Here is an 18,967-nt window from a genome sequence, read left to right as displayed (position 1 = left end):
CCGTGAAGAAGGCTGACCGCCGAAGAATTGATGCTTTTGAACTGTGGTGTTGGAGAAGACTCTTGAGAGTCCCTTGGACTGCAAGGAGATCAACCAGTCCATTCTGAAGGAGATCAGTCCTGGGATTTCTTTGGAAGGAATGATGCTCAAGCTGAAACTCCAGTACTTTGGCCACCTCATGGGAAGAGTTGACTCATTGGAAAAGACTCTGATGCTGGGAGGGATTGGGGGCAGGAGGAGAAGGGGACGACAGAGGATGAGATGGTTGGATGGCATCACTGACTCGATGGACGTGAGTCTGGGTGAACTCTGGGAGTTGGTGATGGACAGGGAGGCCTGGCGTGCTGCGATCCATGGGGTTGCAAAGAGTTGGACACAACTGAGCGACTGAACTGAACTGAACTGAACTTAATAGGATAACTAGCCGAGTTTGAAATACTACTTCAAATATTGGTTTTTATTTTCCTTACCTTCATACTAAGTAAGTGGCTGCCACTTCATTTACTACTTCTTCCAAGAAAACTAAAAACGATAGTCATATATTTCTTGGTAAAATTAAGTTTTACATGAAATAGCAGCATATCATCTTAATATGCTCAAAGTCAGCAAGAATTTAATTGCATAATTGTTTCATTTTCACACAATATGTTATTACCCAATATCAACAAATAGACATCCTTTCCTTCTAGTTTCAATAAATGTTTTTTTCTTTTTTAAAAATTTTTATTGGAGTATAGTTGATTTACAGTGCTGTTAGCTTCAAGTGTACAACAAAGTGAATTAGTTATATGTATACATATACCCAGTTTTGTTTTTTTTTTTTAAGATTCTTTCCTCATATAGGCCATTAGAGAGTATTAAATAGAGCTCCCTGTGCTATACAGCAGGTTCTTATTAGTTATCTATTTTATATACAAAAGTGTGTATATGTCAATCTCAATCTTCCAACTTACCTATCCCCTCCATCCCTGGTAACCATAAGTGTGTTTTCTACATCCATGAGTCTACTTCTGTTTCATAAATAAGTTCATTTGTACCACCTCTTTTTTTTAGATGCCACATAAGCAGTATCATGTGATATTTGTCTTTCTGGGTCTGACTTACTTCACTCAGTATGACAGTCTCTAGGTCATCCATATTGCTGCAAATGGCATTATTTTGCTCTTTTTTTTTTAACTTTCTTTTTTAAAAAATTTTACTTGGAGGCTAATTACTTTACAATATTGTATTGCTTTTGCCACACATCAACATGAGTCCGCCACAGGTGTACACGTGTTCCCAATCTTGAACCCCCCTCCCACCTCCCTCCCCATACCATCCCTCTGGGTCATCCCAGTGCACCAGCCCCAAGCATCCTGTATCCTGCATCGAACCTGGACTGGTGATTCGTTTCTTATATGATATCTTACATGTTTCAATGCCTGGTTGAGTAACTACTGCACAATTGCACTCATCTCACGCGCTAGTAAAGTGATGCTTAAAATTCTCCAAGCCAGGCTTCAGCAATACGTGAACCGTGACTTCCAGATGTTCAAGCTGGTTTTAGAAAAGGCAGAGGAACCAAAGACCAAATTGCCAACATCTGCTGGATCATCAAAAAAGCAAGAGAGTTCCAGAAAAACATCTATCTCTGCTTTGACTATGCCAAAGCCTTTGACTGCGTGGATCACAATAAACTGTGGAAAATTCTGAAAGAGATGGGAATACCAGACCACCTGACCTGCCTCTTGAGATACCTGTATGCAGGTCAGGAAGCAACAGTTAGAACCGGACATGGAACAACAGACTGGTTCCAAATAGGAAAAGGAGTACGTCAAGGCTGTATATTGTCATCCTGCTTATTTAATTTATATGCAGAGTACATCATGAGAAATGCTGTGTTGGAAGAAGCACAAGCTGGAATCAAGATTGCTGGGAGAAATATCAATAACCTCGGATATGCAGATGACACCACCCTTATGGCATAAAATGAAGAACTAAAGAGCCTCTTGATGAAAGTGAAAGAGGAGAGTGAAAAAGTTGGCTTAAAGCTCAACATTCAGAAAACTAAGATCATGGCATCTGGTCCCATTACTTCATGGCAAATAGATGGGGAAACAGTGGAAACAGTGGCTGACTTTATTTTTTGGGGCTCCAAAATCACTGCAGATGGTGACTGCAGCCATGAAATTAAAAGATGCTTACTAGCAATCCCACTGCTGGGCATACACACTGAGGAAACCAGAAGGGAAAGAGACACATGTACCCCAATGTTCATCGCAGCACTGTTTATAATAGCCAGGACATGGAAGCAACCTAGATGTCCATCAGCAGATGAATGGATAAGAAAGCTATGGTACATATACACAATGGAGTATTACTCAGCCATTAAAAAGAATACATTTGAATCAGTTCTAATGAGGTGGATGAAACTGGAGCCTATTATACAGAGTGAAGTAAGCCAGAAGGAAAAACACCAATACAGTATACTAATGCATATATATGGAATTTAGAAAGATGGTAACAATAACCCTGTGTATGAGACAGCAAAAGAGACAGTGATGTATAGAACAGTCTTATGGACTCTGGGGAGAGGGAGAGGGTGGGAAGATTTGGGAGAATGGCATTGAAACATGTAAAATATCATGTATGAAACGAGATGCCAGTCCGGGTTCGATGCACGATGCTGGATGCTTGGGGCTGGTGCACTGGGACGACCCAGAGGGATGGTATGGGGAGGGAGGAGGGAGGAGGGTTCAGGATGGGGAACACATGTATACCTGTGGTGGATTCATTTTGATATTTGGCAAAACTAATACAATATTGTAAAGTTTAAAAATAAAATAAAATTAAAAAAAAAAGAAAACCTAAAAAAATAAAATAAGAAAAAAAAAAAAAGACGCTTACTCCTTGGAAGGAAAGTTATGACCAACCTAGACAGCATATTCAAACGCAGAGACATTACTTTGTCAACAAAGGTCCATCTAGTCAAGGCTATGGTTTTTCCAGTGGTCACGTATGGATGTGAGAGTTGGACTGTAAAGAAAGCTGAGGACCGAAGAATTGGTGCTTTTGAACTGTGGTGTTGGAGAAGACTATTGAGATTCCCTTGGACTGCAAGGAGATCCAGCCAGTCCATCCTAAAGGAGATCGGTCCTGTGTGTTCATTGGAAGGACTAATGTTGAAGCTGAAACTCCAATCCTTTGGCTACCTGATGCAAAGAGCTGACTTATTTGAAAAGACCCTGATGCTGGGAAAGATTGAGGGCAGGAGGAGTATGGGATGACAGAGGATGAGATGGTCGAATGGCATCACTGACTCAATGGACATGGGTTTGGGTGAACTCTGGGAGCTGGTGATGGACAGGGAGGCCTGGTGTGCTGCGGTTCATGGGGTCGCAGAGAGTCGGACACGACTGAGCGATTGAACTGAACTGAATGTTCCATTGTATATACGTATCAAATCTTCCCTACCAACTCCTTTGTTGATGGACATTTAGGAAGCAATATGGTTCCTTCCATGTTCTGGCTATTGTAAACAGTACTGCAATGAACATTGCAGTACATGTATCTTTTCAAATTATGGTTTTCTCCAATTATATGCCCAGACTGGGATTGCTAGGTCATATGGTAGTTCTATTTTTAGTTCAAGGAAACTCCGTATGTTCTCCATAGTGGTTGTACCAGTTTACATTCCCAGCAACAGTTTAGGAGGGTTCCCTTTTCTTCACACTCTCTCCAGAATTCATTATTTGTATATTTTAATTCAATGAACTTTGACAAAATTAATGGGAAGTAAAAGTTTCTGGTGCTAACTGTAGAGGATGTTTTCCCACCTGATTTAGGTGTGAATGAGTCATTGGCATTCTAAGAACTTCTTTATAGTCAAATCTGGGCTCAGTTCAGTTCAGTCGCTCAGTTGTGTCCAACTCTTTGCGACCCCATAAATCACAGCACGCCAGGCCTCCCTGTCCATCACCAACTCCCGGAGTTCACTCAAACTCATGTCCATCGAATCGGTGAACCCACCCAGCCATCTCATCCTCTGTCCTCCCCTTCTTCTCCTGCTCCCAATCCCTCCCAGCAACAGAGTCTTTTCCAATGAGTCAACTCTTTTCATGAGGTGGCCAAAGTACTGGAGCTTCAACTTTAGCATCAGTCCTTTCAAAGAACACCCAGGACTGATCTCCTTTAGAATGGACTGGCTGGATCTCCTTGTAGTCCAAGGGACTCTCAAGAGTCTTCTCCAACACCACAGTTCAAAAGCATCAATTCTTTGGTGCTCAGCTTTCTTTACTGTCCAACTCTCACACCCATACATAACCACTGGAAAAACCATAGCCTTGACTAGATGGACCTTTTTTGGCAAAGTGATGTCTCTGCTTTTGAATATGCTCTCTAGGTTGGTCATAACTTTCCTTCCAAGGAGTAAGTGTCTTTTAATTTCATGGCTGCAATCACCATCTGCAGTGATTTTGGAGCCCCCCAAAATAAAGTCTGCCACTGTTTCCACTCTTTCCCCATCTATTTCTAATGAAGTGATGGGACCAGATGCCATGATCTTCGTTTTCTGAATGTTGAGCTTTAAGCCAACTTTTTCACTCTCCTCTTTCACTTTCATCAAGAGGCTTTTGAGTTTCTCTTCACTTTCTGCCATAAGGGTGGTATCATCTGCATATCTGAGATTATTGCTATTTCTCCTGGCAATCTTGATTCCAACTTGTGTTTCTTCCAGCCCAGCATTTCTCATGATGTACTCTGCATATAAGTTAAATAAGCAGGGTGACAATATACAGCCTTGACGTACTTCTTTTCCTATTTTGTTTCTCAAATATTATACTGTAAAGACAAATACTCATACATTTAGGTCGTTTTGCATTGTTAACATTCATGTATATGACTTTAGCAAGTTGACTTTATGTTATTTTGTAAGAAATAAAGGAATAATGACATCTTTTTGGCATGAATTATTTTACAATTTTTCATGCTGTAACTATACTAATATGGTTGTCAAGAATGAACACAAACCTCCCCCCTTTTTTGAACAATACTCTAAATGTGTATAGGGACTTCCCTGGTGGTCCAGTGGCTAAGATTCCACCCTCCCAGTGCAGGGGACCTGGGTTTGATCCCAGACCTGGGTCTGAGCAGAGAACTGGAGGCCACATGCTGCAACTAGATTCCCCATGCTGCAACAAAAAGGATTCCACCTGCCTAAACCAGTGCAGCCAATAAATAAATATTTTTAAAACGTCTATTTATATTGTTATGGTGAGTCCAAGGAAACTCAAGAACAAGTATAATACATACCAGTTGGATACTCTGAGATTACCTTACATTTGGTGAGGAAACTAAGTTATTGGGTGGTGCGTAAGCAGAGGCTCCAATGTTACTTAACTCTCACTACAGTTTCCCAAGGTAAGTATCAATATCCCTAGTTTACAGATAACAGAACTGAGACTCAAAGAGATGTTAACCTGAAAGAAATGAGCTGCCAGATATTTCTCCAGAAAAGATGTGTTTGGGATCTGTTGAGAATTGCAATTCTGGGTCTGCAACCATGGTGAGCCATGGCAAGGGAAGGAGAATGCTTTATACAGGAAAAAAGGAAGTTGGAAAGGCTATAGTAAGCAATATGTCCATAGCCATGGCCATATTCATTGGTTGAGTCCTTGCCAGGAAAATAAAAGGAGTCTTTCTTCCTCTTGAGGTCTGCTATCATCACAGTGTGGGAGAGCTCCCCGTTTTGGTCTCCTAACTCTATTTAAAACTGAAGCTTGCATTATTAATCTTTTACAGAGAATAAGGGACTTGCCTCAGTTTTTTTGTTTTTTTAACCACCTTATATTTCCTTCAAGTGCAGACGGCTAAGAATGTGTAAATTTAGTAATTCCACAATGTGTTGGGAAACTTGCTCATTTCAAAATCCTCTACAGAAAAAAATATGTAAGGCTTTAGATTTTTCTCATATCTGGTAATACGGGAAGAGTTCGGATTAACTAACAAGAATACTGAATTGGAAAGTCCTCATATTGGAACTGAGTGGGACCCTAAGGGGTCTTCTCCTTCTTATTTGTAGAAAAAGGCTTTTGTCTCCTAGCCTTTCCCTGAGTTCCAAAGAGCAGACTAAAGCAGTTACTAATTAGAGAAATGAAGGAATACAGAAATAAAAGAAAAGCAGTCAAACAAGAAAAGTAATGACAGCTTAAACAATAGTTCAGCAATAAAACAGAGTCCTAGTTCCTCCTCAAGTAATATACATAAGAATTTGATGCATATGTTTGAGTTTTTCTGTAGAAACTAAGACTACCACACAGCTGAAGGATGGTGACTACATGCTGATCACAAATACACAGACTTCAGACTTGTTGTGTGGCAGGAAGGGGGACCCCTTCCAGGGCCTGAAACTGGGCTCTTGTCTAACAGCCAGAAACGAATTGTCTGAGGAGACACATGTTCTGTCAAAGCAAGAGATTTTATTGGGAAAGGGTGCCCGGGTTGAGAGCAGTAGGGAAACGGAACCCAGGAGCACTGCTCTGCCACGTGCCTCGCAGTTTTGGATTTTATGGTGATGGGGTTAGTTTCCAGGTTGTCTCTGGCCAATCATTCTGACTCAGAGTCCTTCCTCGTGGTGCACACCTTGTTCAGCCAAGATGGATGCCAACAAGAAGGATTCTGGGAGGTGGTCGGACATGTGGTGTCTCATTTTGACCTTTCCTGAACTCTTCCGGTTGGTGGTGGCTTATTAGTTCCATGTTCCTTACCAGGACCTCCTGTCGTAAAACAACTCACGCAAATGGTTACTATAGTGCCTGGCCAGGGTGTGGGCGGTTTCAGTCAGTGTGCTTTCCCTAACAGGTGGAATCAGCAGGTCAATGACTAAGATTTCTGAACATCACTTGTCACCTTACCACCAACCAACAGGAAGAAAGTCATTCACCCTGCACCAAATGTTGCCTTTAAAAACATTACCCTGAAAGCGATTAGAAATTTGGGTGTTTTGAGCATTAATTGCTCATCCTCCTTTTTTGGCATCCTGCAATAAAGGCCATACTATCCTTTACCACAACTTAAGTCAGTAGATTGGCTTTGCTGCACAGCAGGTGAGTGGACCCAGGTTAAGTTTGGTAACCAATAGTGCAAAAAGAGCAGCTGGGGTTAATTTTTTAAATAATCTTATTTATTTGTTTTGGCTGTGCTGGGTCTTTGTTGCTACATGGGCTTTTCTCTAGTTGTGGGGAGCAGGGGCTGAGTTGCAGCGTGTGGGCTTCTCATTGCTGTGGCTTCTCTTGTTGTGAGGCATGAGCTCTAGGGCACCCAGCTTCAGTAGTTGTGGCACGTGGGCTCAGTGGTTGCAGTTCCCAGGCTCTAGAGCACAGGCTCAATAGCTGTAGTTGCACCAGCTCTGTTGCTCCACAGCAGGTGGGATCCTCCCAGATCAGGGGTTAAACCCATGTCTCTTGCATTGGTAGGCAGACTCTTTACCACTGAGCCACCAGGGAAGCCCTGGGGTTAATTTTAACAAGAGAAAAGGACACAGAAAGGACTTTTCCTTAATCAGTTAATATTTCATTAATGGTTTCAAATTGTTAAACCATACAACAAGTATTTCATAATTTTCATATTATGAAACATTATTTCATAATATGGTCAGAACTAGATTATTTCCTGTAATTGATTGGAGGTATTGGGGAGGAAGAAGTTTTCCTTCATCTTTCTAGATTCTTCTGGATGGTTTAAAATTAAATAACATAAGGCAAATTAACAGGAGAAAATCAAAGTTTAATAACATGGTATACATGGGAGAGACCTAGGAAAACTGAGTAATCTCTCAAAATGGCCAAAGCTCTTATATTTTAAATACCATCTTCAGCTAAAGTCAGAAAAAGCCAGGTAGGGAAAGTCAGTTAAGAAAGGTTGCAAGAAAAAGCACAAAAAATGAGGGTGATTTTGTTACAGACTTAAGTCATTGTTTACTCTGTTGATAAGTTTCAAGAGATTTGGTAAACCTCTTCTTCCAGCGTCAGAGAGGAAGATGCTCTTACAAATGGAGATTTCCCTTACAAATGTAATGTTTCTCACAAAAGTGCAAGTATTATTGGTTTTCAGAGCACTTCTGATGTATTCTGTTTCTCAGAAAATAGCCAGCTTAAAACAATATGCCAAAGAGACATATTTCAGGATGGCAAATTCTGCTCTGGAAACTACACATATGAATTCTCATGTCATAATTTGCCAATGTTGTCAATAATTTCAAGTCTACATGAAAGCAAGAAACGTGTTTCATGTAAACATGTGTTTTAGTTTCACACACAAAAAAAACTAAATATATGTGGAGAGATAAAACTTGAGAAAAACTACAGGAGACAAACAACAACTACATAAGAAATTAAAGTCAAGTCCACTAGAGATTATCATACTAAGTGAAGTAAGTCAGAAAGAGAAGACAAATACCATATGATATCACATATATGTGGAATCTAAAATATGACACAAATTAACTTATTTACAAAGCAGAAACAGACTCACAGGTATAGAGAAGAGACTTGTGGTTCTCAAGGGTGGGTGGGGGGAAGGATGAAGAGTTTGGTATTCAGTTCATTTCAGTTCAGTCATTCAGTCGTGTCCGACTCTTTGCCACCCCATGAATCACAGCAGGCCAGGTCTCCCTGTCCATCACCAACTCTCAGAGTTCACCCAAACTCATGTCTATCGAGTCAATGATGCCATCCAGCCATCTCATCCTCTGTTGTCCCCTTCTCCTCCTGCCTCCATTCCCTCCCAGCATCAGAGTCTTTTCCAATGAGTCAACTCTTCACATGAGGTGGCCAAAGTACTGGAGTTTCAGCTTTAGCATCATTCCTTCCAAAGAAATCCCAGGGCTGATCTCCTTTAGAATGGACTGGTTGGACCTCCTTGCAGTCCAAGGGACTCTCAAGAGTCTTCTCCAACACCACAGTTCAAAAGCATCAATTCTTCGGCGCTCAGCTTTCTTCACAGTCCAACTCTCACTTCCATACATGACCACTGGAAAAACCATAGCCTTGACTAGACGGACCTTTGTCGGCAAAGTAATGTCTCTGTTTTTCAATATGCTATCTAGGTTGATAATAACTTTTCTTCCAAGGAGTAAGCATCTTTTAATTTCCTGGCTGCAGTCACCATCTGCAGTGATTTTGGAGCCCCCAAAAATAAAGTCTGACACTGTTTCCACTGTTTCCCCATCTATTTCCCATGAAGTGATGGGACTGGATGCCATGATCTTCGTTTTCTGAATGTTGAGCTTTAAGCCCACTTTTCCCTCTCCACTTTCACTTTCATCAAGAGGCTTTTTAGTTCCTCTTCACTTTCTGCCATAAGGGTGGTGTCATCTGCATATCTGAGGTTATTGATATTTCTCCCAGAAATCTTGATTCCAGCTTGTGCTTCTTCCAGTCCAGCGTTTCTCATGATGTTCTCTGCATAGAAGTTAAATAAACAGGGTGACAATATACAGCCTTGATGTACTCCTTTTCCTATTTGGAACCAGTCTGTTGTTCCATGTCCAGTTCTAACTGTTGCTTCCTGACCTGCATACAAATTTCTCAAGAGATGGGAATACCAGATCACCTGACCTGCCTCTTCAACACAATAAACTTTCAAAAAAGAACAACAAAAAAATGAAGTCCAATAGAAAATGATTCTTAGGACTTTCAAGCTTGCCAGCTCAACTGGAAAGTATTTTCTAACTGTGTCTGCACAAGACCTTCTAAGCAGCATCTTCTAAGAGATGTTTTACATGAACCATATATATAATTTTACATTTTCTAGTAGCTACAGTTTTTAAAAAAAGTGAAGTTAATTTTAATAATGTCTTCTTTTAACTGAATACTTACTAAAATATTATTTCAACATGTAATCAATATAAACTTTTAAATGTAATATTTTAGATTTTTTCATATTAGATCTGGTATTTTAACTTTATTTCAAGTATTCAGCATCTTGGGGATAGGTTACTATGTTGGAAACAGTTGAATATATTTATATAGAGTTCTTGGGGATTCATTTAGGATCTGGGCTTTGATATAATTAGGCAGGTCCATTTAACAGCAATAGAGAGCTTGATAAGCAGGTGTTTGTCTCACGTCTAAAGTCTTAAACCTCCCCTGCCTTGTACAGTAACATATGCCACTGATAAAAGCTATTGATATCAAAAAAGCTGTGAAATGCTCTAAGTATATTTTGTATAATTTGTAAACTTGATATGTGTACACTATAAAAGTATCAGAAAATCTTGTGTAAACTTATATTCTGAATAAAAAGACAAATCCAGGGATTTTCTGGTAATCCAGTGTCCAAGACTCCAAGGTTCCAATGTAGGGGGCCTGGGTTTCATCCCTGGTCAGGGAACTAAGATCCCACATACTGCAAGTAAGACCTGGTGCAGCAAAATAAATAAATAAAAATTTTAAAAGATTAATCCAGAAAGAGAAGTTTGAAGGTCATGCTTGTATGAGTCACTCCTTTAAAAAATGGCTGGCAGTGGGACCTCATTTAACAGAAGTATAGGGAAATACCTTTCCTGCCTCTGCTGCTTGGTTCTAGTGTTTTGAGAAGGATACTGACTAACTTGTGCAAATCAATTAAGAACAACCAGGGGACAGGCTTGAAACCACATCCTGTAAGGAGCAGAGAATACAGCTTCTAAAGATCAGAGTTGGAGGCCAGGACGGTTAATCAGAGTGATAGAAGCAGAGGTATATGTGTGCTTAGTCGCTCTGCTGCTGCTGCTGCTAAGTCGCTTCAGTCGTGTCCGACTCTGTGCAACCCCATAGACGGCAGCCCACCAGGCTCCCCCATCCCTGGGATTCTCCAGGCAAGAATACTGGGGTGGGTTGCTATTTCCTTCTCCAATGCATGAAAGTGAAAAGTGAAAGTGAAGTCACTCAGTTGTGTCCAACTCTTTGTGACCCTATGGACTGTAGCCTGCTGGCTCCTCTGTCCATGGGTATTCTCCAGGCAAGAATACTGGAGTGGGTTGCCATGCCCTCCTCCAGGGGATCTTCCCAACCCAGGGATTGAACCCAGGTGTCCTGCATTGCAGGTGTATTCTTTACCATCTGAGCCACCAGGGAAGCCCAGTAAGCAAAGGACAGGGGGGCAGATAGGAGGATTTTCTTGGGTCATGAAATATTTCCTGCCATATCAGTAAACAAGGATGTCACAGTCATCAGAAATCCCTGCCCAAGTGAGCTGGTAAGCCCTAAGGGCACTCATGGGGAGAATACCTGTGATCCAACAGCCATCAGGCTGCAGCCACGTCCCCAAGAGAGCTCAGGATGTGAAAATCACTGGATACTGGCTGAGGATAGCTGAGATGCATATGAAAGGAGTGATTTCAGTGAGTCCAGACTTGCATCTTCTCATACATAGAGAAGCGCTAAATTCCTTAACATATGATATCTGGTTTTCTTTAATTAACAACAATCTTTTGATGTTCAGACTATCTGCTCTTTGTTGCAAAACTTCTATATAACCTGGGTCCTTTCCTTTCCTCCTTGGAGCAGTTCTCTTAGTGTCACTTAAAATGCTATCTTCTGGGTTTGAAGTCCCCCAAATTCCCACCAAATTAAACAAAACTCTCAACCTTTCAGTTTAGTTCAGTTCTGTCGCTCAGTCACGTCCAACTCTTTGCAACCCCATGCAGCATGCCAGATTTCCCTGTCCATCACCAACTCCTGGAGCTTGCTCAAACTCATGTTCATTGATTCAGTGATGCCATCCAACATCTCATCCTCTGTCGTCCCCTTCTTCTCCTGACTTCAATCTTTCCCAGCATCGAGGTTTTTTTCTAAGGAATTAATTCTTCACATTAGGAGACCAAAGTATTGGAATTTCAGCTTCAGCATCAGTCCTTCCAATTAGTATTCAGGACTGATTTCCTTTAGGATTGACTGGCTGGATCTCCTTGCAGTCCAAGGGGCCCTTAAGAGTCTTCTCCAGCACCGTAGTTCAAAAGCATCAGTTTTCTTTATGGTCCAACTCTCACATCCATACATGACTACTGGAAAAACCATAGCTCTGACTAGACGGACCTTTGTTGGCAAAGTAATGTCCCTGCTTTCTAAGATGCAGTCTAAGTTTCTCATACCTTTTCTTCCAGGGAGTAAGCATCTTTTACCTTCATGGCTACAGTCACCATCTGCAGTGATTTTGGAGTCCAAGAAAATAAAGTCTGTAACTGTTTCCATTGTTTCCCCATCTATTTGCCATGAAGTGATGGGACCGGATACCACGATCTTAGTTTTCTGAATGTTGAGCTTTAAGCCAGCTTTTTCACTTACTCTCCTCTTTCACTTTCATCAAGAGGCTTTTTGGTTCTTCTTCACTTTGTGAAACAGGGTGGTGTCATCCGTGTATCTGAGGTTATTGATATTTCTCCTGGCACTCTTGACTCCAGCTTCTGTTTCATTCAGTCCAGCATTTCACATGATGCACTCTACATATAAGTTAAATAAGCAGGGTGACAATATACAGCCTGACATACTCCTTTCCCAATTTGGAACCGGTCTGTTGTTCCATGCCCTGTTCTAACCGTTGCTTATTGACCGGCATACCGATTTCTCAAGAGATAAGTAAGGTGGTCAGGTATTTCCCATCTCTTTAAGGATTTTCCAAAGTTTGGTGTGATCCCAAAGGCTTTAGCATAGTCAGTGAAGCAGAAGTAGATGTTCTTCTGGAATTCTCTTGCCTTTTTTTTTTTTTTTTTTTTATGATTCAGCGAATGTTGGCAATTTGATCTCTGGTTCCTCTGCATTTTCTAAATCAAGCTTGAACATCTGGAAGTTCTTGGTTCATGTACTGTTGAAGCCTCCCTTGGAGAATTCTGAGCATTATTGTGCTAGTGTGTGAGATGAGTCTCAACTTTTAGGTTGTGACTATTTTTTAAGTTGACATGTTATACTGGCAAATACTTAAAAGGGATGTCACAGAAGAGGAACAGGCAAAAAAAAAAAAAAAAAACTATTCATGAAACAGAGGGCAAGTTGGCTGAATACAAAGACAGTGGTTTCTAAACTACAAAGAAAAAAATCTTTTGGGAGGCAGGGAATTTTGCTCTACAGCTGAGGGGCTGGACAGGGCAAGGGAAGGGGAAAGTCACTGTCTACGGCTCCTCCTAACTCCAAGTATGGATTTTATTTGTCCCAAATGTTGAAACAGAGAGATAGTGTGTAGGTATAATAGTTTACTGGCTTTGATATAACTAGTCCTGTAACTAAATCTTGGCTCAATCTTTAGGAGTTAGTTCACTTTGGGGAAGTTTCTTAGATTCTCCTGGCGTTTTTCCTCTATAAAATAAAAATAATACACCCAAAATCTACTTCTGGGATTATAGGAAGTCTTTGTAATCTGTAAGATGCTACAAAAACACAAATTTCTGTTTTCCTGGGATGAGCCAAGAAGGCCCCTTAACTCAGCAGTCCTATTGCTTTTACCTTCTCCCTTCCACCTTCTTCCTTCCTACTCTATTTTAGGCCCGATGTAACCAAACAGAGCCTATGGGCCTTCCTGGGACAGATTCCCTGTCCCTCATGTCCTCTAACAACCTCCTTTTTTTCTTTTTTGACCATGTCGCATTGCATGTGGGATCTTAGTTCCTCAACCAGGGATGAAACTCATGCTCCCTGCAGTGTGGAAGCACAGAATCCTACCTACTGAGCCACCAGGGAATTTCTTTCTCTCCTGGGTCTTACTTGTACAACAAACAAACAAACTTCCACCAGGTAGAAGAAGTTAACAGTCACATCCACAACTGGGTATTGTTTTTGCTTTGGCTCCATCCCTTCATTCTTTCTGGAGTTATTTCTGAGTCCTACTAAATCTAAGTCCTAAATCTGGGTCCCTAGTTAAATCTGAGTCCTACTCAGTAGGTAGGACTCTGTCTTCAGCTTCCTAGGCTTTGCCAGAGTTCCAAGTATAAACTTAATCAGGTCAGTAAATGCAGAAGAAAAAGAAAATGGTCAATCAGACATAGTCTAGCCATTAAACAAAGTCAAGGAGCTTTTGTTCCCTTGTAGCTCAGTTGGTAAAGACTTTGCCTGCAGTGCAGGAGACCAGGATTCGATTCCTGGGTTGGGAAGATCCCCTGGAGAAGGAAATGGCAACCAACTCCAGTAATCTTGCCTAGAGAATCCCATGGACAGAGGAGCCTGGCAGGCTACAGTCCATGGGGTTGCAAGAGTCGGACATGACTTAGCGACTAACCCCCCAAAGGCTATAGATAGTGTTCTGAGCCACACCCTTTTGAGCTGTTTTGCAGCTACCGAAACTTCCACCAGGTAGAAGAAGTTAACTGTACACTGCTTACAAGCATGTGGACCCCAGACTGATTGGAATCAGAAGGTTGATGATGTTGACTCCTGATTACCTCATCACCAAACAATCAGAAAAATGTCCCCGAGCTGATCACACACCCAGCAATTCTCTCCCTCACCCTGTCTTTAAAAATCTTTCCCTGAAAGCCATAGGACAGTTCAGGTCTTCTCAGTATTAGAGACCTGCACACCTTAGTTGACACCTACAAGAAGCACTGCATTTTCTTTCCCCCAAACCTGAAGCCAGTAGATTCCCTTTACTGCACATCACAGCCAGCAGATCCTAGTTCCATCCTGTAACAGTCTTCCCACAACCAACCACCTATTCCTATTACTACCTCTTAGATGTAATGGCAAACCACTTCAGTATTCTTGTCTTGAGAACCCCATGAACAGTATGAAAAGGCAAAATGATAGGATACTGAAAGAGGAACTCCCCAGGTTCATAGGTGTCCAATATGCTACTGGAGATCAGTGGAGAAATAACTCCAGAAAGAATGAAGGGATGGAGCCAAAGCAAAAACAATACCCAGTTGTGGATGTGACTGGTGATAGAAGCAAAGTCCAATGCTGTAAAGAGCAATATTGCATAGGAACCTCGAATGTCAGGTCATGAATCAAGGCAAGTTGGAAGTGGTCAAACAGGAGATGGCAAGAGTGAACATCAACATTCAAGGAATCAGTGAACTCAAATGGACTGGAATGGGTGAATTTAACTCAGATAACCATGATATCTACTACTGTGGGCAGGAATCCCTTAGAAGAAATGGAGTAGCCATCATGGTCAATAAAAGAGTCCAAAATGCAGTACTTGGATGCAATCTCAAAAACAATAGAATGATCTCTGTTCATTTCCAAGGCAAACCATTCAATATCACAGTAATCCAAGTCTATGCCCCAACCAGTAACACTGAAGAAGCTGAAGTTGAATGGTTCTATGAATACCTACAAGACCTTTTAGAACTAACACCCCAAAAAGATGTCCTTTTCATTATAGGGGATTGGAATGCAAAAGTAGGAAGTCAAGAAACACCTGGAGTAACAGGTAAATTTGGCCTTCGGGTATGGAATGAAGCAGGGCAAAGGCTAATAGAGTTTTGCCAAGAGAACACACTAGTCATAGCAAACACCCTCTTCCAACAACACAAGAGAAGACTCTACACATGGACATCACCAGATGGTCAACACAGAAATCAGATTGATTATATTCTTTGCAGCAAAAGATGGAGAAGCTCTATACAGTCAGCAAAAACAAGACCAGGAGCTGACTGTGGCTCAGATCATAAACTCCATGTTGCCAAAATTAGACTTAAATTGAAGAATGTACGGAAAACCACTAGACCATTCAGGTATGACCTAAATCAAATCCCTGATGATTATATATACACTGGAAGTGAGAAATAGATTTAAGCAACTAGATCTGATAAGAGTGCCTGATGAACTATGGACTGAGGTTCCTGACATTGTACAGGAGACAGGGATCAAGATCATCCCCATGGAAAAGAAATGCAAAAAAGCAAAATGGCTGTCTGGGGAGGCCTTGCAGATAGCTGTGAAAACAAGAGAAGTGAAGAGCAAAGGAGAAAAGGAAAGACATAAGCATCTGAATGCAGAGTTCCAAAGAATAGCAAGGAGAGATAAGAAAGCCTTCCTCAGCTCCTCAGCGTTCAGTGCAAAGAAATAGAGGAAAACAACAGAATGGGAAAGACTAGAGATCTCCTCAAGAAAATTAGAGATACCAATGGAACATTTCATGCAAAGATGGGTTCGATAAAGGACAGAAAGGTATGGACCTAACAGAAGCATAAGATATTAAGAAGAGGTGGCAAGAATACAGAGAACTGTACAGAAAAGATCTTCACGACCCAGATAATCACGATGGTGTGATCACTTACCTAGAGCCAGACATCCTGGAATGTGAAGTCAAGTGGGCCTTAGAAAGCATCACTATGAACAAAGCTAGTGGAGGTGATGGAATTCCAGTGGAGCTATTTCAAATCCTGAAAGATGATGCTGTGGAAGTGCTGCACTGAATATGCCAGCAAATTGGGAAAACTCAGCAGTGGCTACAGGACCGGAAAAGGTCCGTTTTCATTCCAATCCCAAAGAAAGGCAATGCCAAAGAATGCTCAAACTACCACACAATTGCACTCATCTCACACGCTAGTAAAGTAATGCTCAAAATTCTCCAAGCCAGGCTTCAGCAATACATGAACCGTGAACTTCCAGATGTTCAAGCTGGTTTTAGAAAAGGCAGAGGACCAGATATCAAATTGCCAACATCCATTGGATCATCGAAAATGCAAGAGAGTTCCAGAAAAACATCTACGCCTGCTTTACCGACTATGCCAAAGCTTTTGACTATGTGGATCACAATAAACTGGAAAATTCTGAAAGAGATGGGAATACCAGACCACTTGACCTGCCTCTTGAGAAATCTGTATGCAGGTCAGGAAGCAACAGTTAGAACTGGACATGGAACGACGGACTGGTTCCAAATAGGAAAAGGAGTACGTCAAGGCTGTATATTGTCATCCTGCTTATTTAAGTTATATGCAGAGTACATCATGAGAAACGCTGGGCTGGAAGAAGCACAAGTTGGAATCAAGATTGCTGGGAGAAATATCAATAACCTCAGATATGCAGATGACACCACCCTTATGGCAGAAAGTGAAGAACTAAAAAGCCTCTTGATGAAAGTGAAAGTGGAGAGTGAAAAAGTTGGCTTAAAGCTCAACATTCAGAAAACGAAGATCATGGCATCTGGTCCCATCAGTTTATGGGAAATAGATGGGGAAACAGTGGAAACAGTGGCAGACTTTATTTTTTGGGGCTCCAAAATCACTGCAGATGGTGACTGCAGCCATGAAATTAAAAGACGCTTACTCCTTGGAAGGAAAGCTATGACCAACCTAGATAGCATATTCAAAAGCAGAGACATTACTTTGCTGACAAAGGTCTGTCTAGTCAAGGATATGGTTTTTCCTGTGGTCATGTATGGATGTGAGAGTTGGACTGTGAAGAAAGCTGAGCGCCAAAGAATAGATGCTTTTGAACTGTGGTATTGGAGAAGATCTTGAGAGTCCCTTGGACTGCAAGGAGATCCAACCAGTCCATTCTAAAGGAGGTGTCCTGGGTGTTCTTTGGAAGGAATGATGCTCAAGCTGAAACTCCAGTACTTTGGCCATCTCATGCGAAGAGTTGACTCATTGGAAAAGACTCTGATGCTGGGAGGGATTGGGGGCAGGAGGAAAAGGGGACGACAGAGAATGAGATGGCTGGATGGCATCACTGACTCGATGAATGTGAGTTTGAGTGAACTCCTGGAGTTGGTGATGGACAGGGAGGCCTGGCATGCTGCAATTCATGGGGTTGCAAAGAGTTGGACCAGACTGAGCAACTGAACTGAACTGACTGAGATGTACCTTATCTTACTGTCACAATTCAGGAAAGTCTACTGTAAAGATAAAAGCAGTTTCTTTGGACCTCAAGTAGGGCAAAAGGGCAAAAGAATCAGTAAACAAAAATCTGTAAAACCATTGCCTGCGTTTTCCATCCTGCAATTTCCATCTCTAAAAATGAGTCAGCCACTCAAAGAACAATACTATCTTAGCACTGCTCTGCTGAGCAGTTATCAAACCTCTTATCAGAGACCTTTAACCGTCATAAAATAATGCATTCATGCTAGCCACGTATATCAGCTATCTTTTGTAGTTTCCATGAGAGTTTTAAAATTTGCAGTGTTGGAAGAAAAGTAACTAAACTAACTTAAAGTTGTTTTTGAACTGCGGTCTCTAGGTCTCAGATCTGGGAGTGGAGAGTGAATTTAATCAAACCCTTACCCACAGGTAACACACACTACTGTCTTTTCTTTAACCCTATTCCTCTCTTCCAGCTTCCACATACATTAGAGAGATAATAGAAAAGGCACAAACTTTGGAGTCAGATTCCTTGAGTCCCCTACTGTGTAGAGGGGCCTCAGTTTACCTGCAAAACAAGGATAATTCCTACTCCACAGTGTTGAGGATTAACTAAGCAAACCCCTTGACACGTGATTAGCAATAAATGGGAGCTATCAGTATTATTTTTCTGGCACTCCCAGCAGGAAAACGCCGTCTGTACTTCGGAAGCTTTGGTCTCGGTGACTTCCCAAACCAACACATATTTAAACTCTTTTCAGCTGTTTTCTGCGAGTCTCAGTAGCTGGTGAAACTGCTGGCTCTCAATCCAGCAAACGCGGTATAGATCTTCCCGCGGATACTCCACGGCATTTCAAGACAAGACTGGGTAAATGCTTTAAAACAACACTTCATGAGATTAAGAGTACATAACCTGTTCTGCACAACGACCACGAGCAGAACTCAAAGCCACAGGCTGAGATGCAGATTCCTTTCGCGCGGGGCGTGGAGTCTTCCTCCCACCATCTTCCTGGAGATTCTGCGCATGTCTCAACTACGTTTGGGGAGGAAGGCGTGTCTACCAGCCAGCAGGCTGAACGCGGAATCTCATGGCAAGCAGGCGAATACGACGGGGAGGGCGGAGAAATGCATACAAGAGGGTGGAACAGGAGGCGGAAGAACTGAAATCAGCTGACTGGGTCTCGTGACACTCTGGGTAAGGGCGACGCAGGCGTA

At 41.7% G+C, this 18,967-nt stretch overlaps 1 long non-coding RNA gene across 1 annotated transcript; it reads right to left on the bottom strand.

Annotated features, from left to right (window-relative positions):
• Positions 1–7,740: 7,740 nt before the first annotated feature.
• Positions 7,741–18,959, bottom strand: LOC132345904 (uncharacterized). Its single transcript, XR_009495481.1, has 2 exons — positions 18,321–18,959; positions 7,741–9,437 (listed from the first exon to the last, which is right to left on the bottom strand). It is a non-coding gene; the product is annotated as an uncharacterized lncRNA (long non-coding RNA).
• Positions 18,960–18,967: the final 8 nt, after the last annotated feature.

The sequence above is a fragment of the Bos taurus genome, chromosome 1 (assembly GCF_002263795.3).
Source record: "Bos taurus isolate L1 Dominette 01449 registration number 42190680 breed Hereford chromosome 1, ARS-UCD2.0, whole genome shotgun sequence".
NCBI classification, from domain to species: Eukaryota; Metazoa; Chordata; class Mammalia; order Artiodactyla; family Bovidae; genus Bos; species Bos taurus.
The sequence above is the reverse complement of the archived record's forward strand: the minus strand, read 5'-3'. Positions and strand labels throughout refer to the sequence as shown.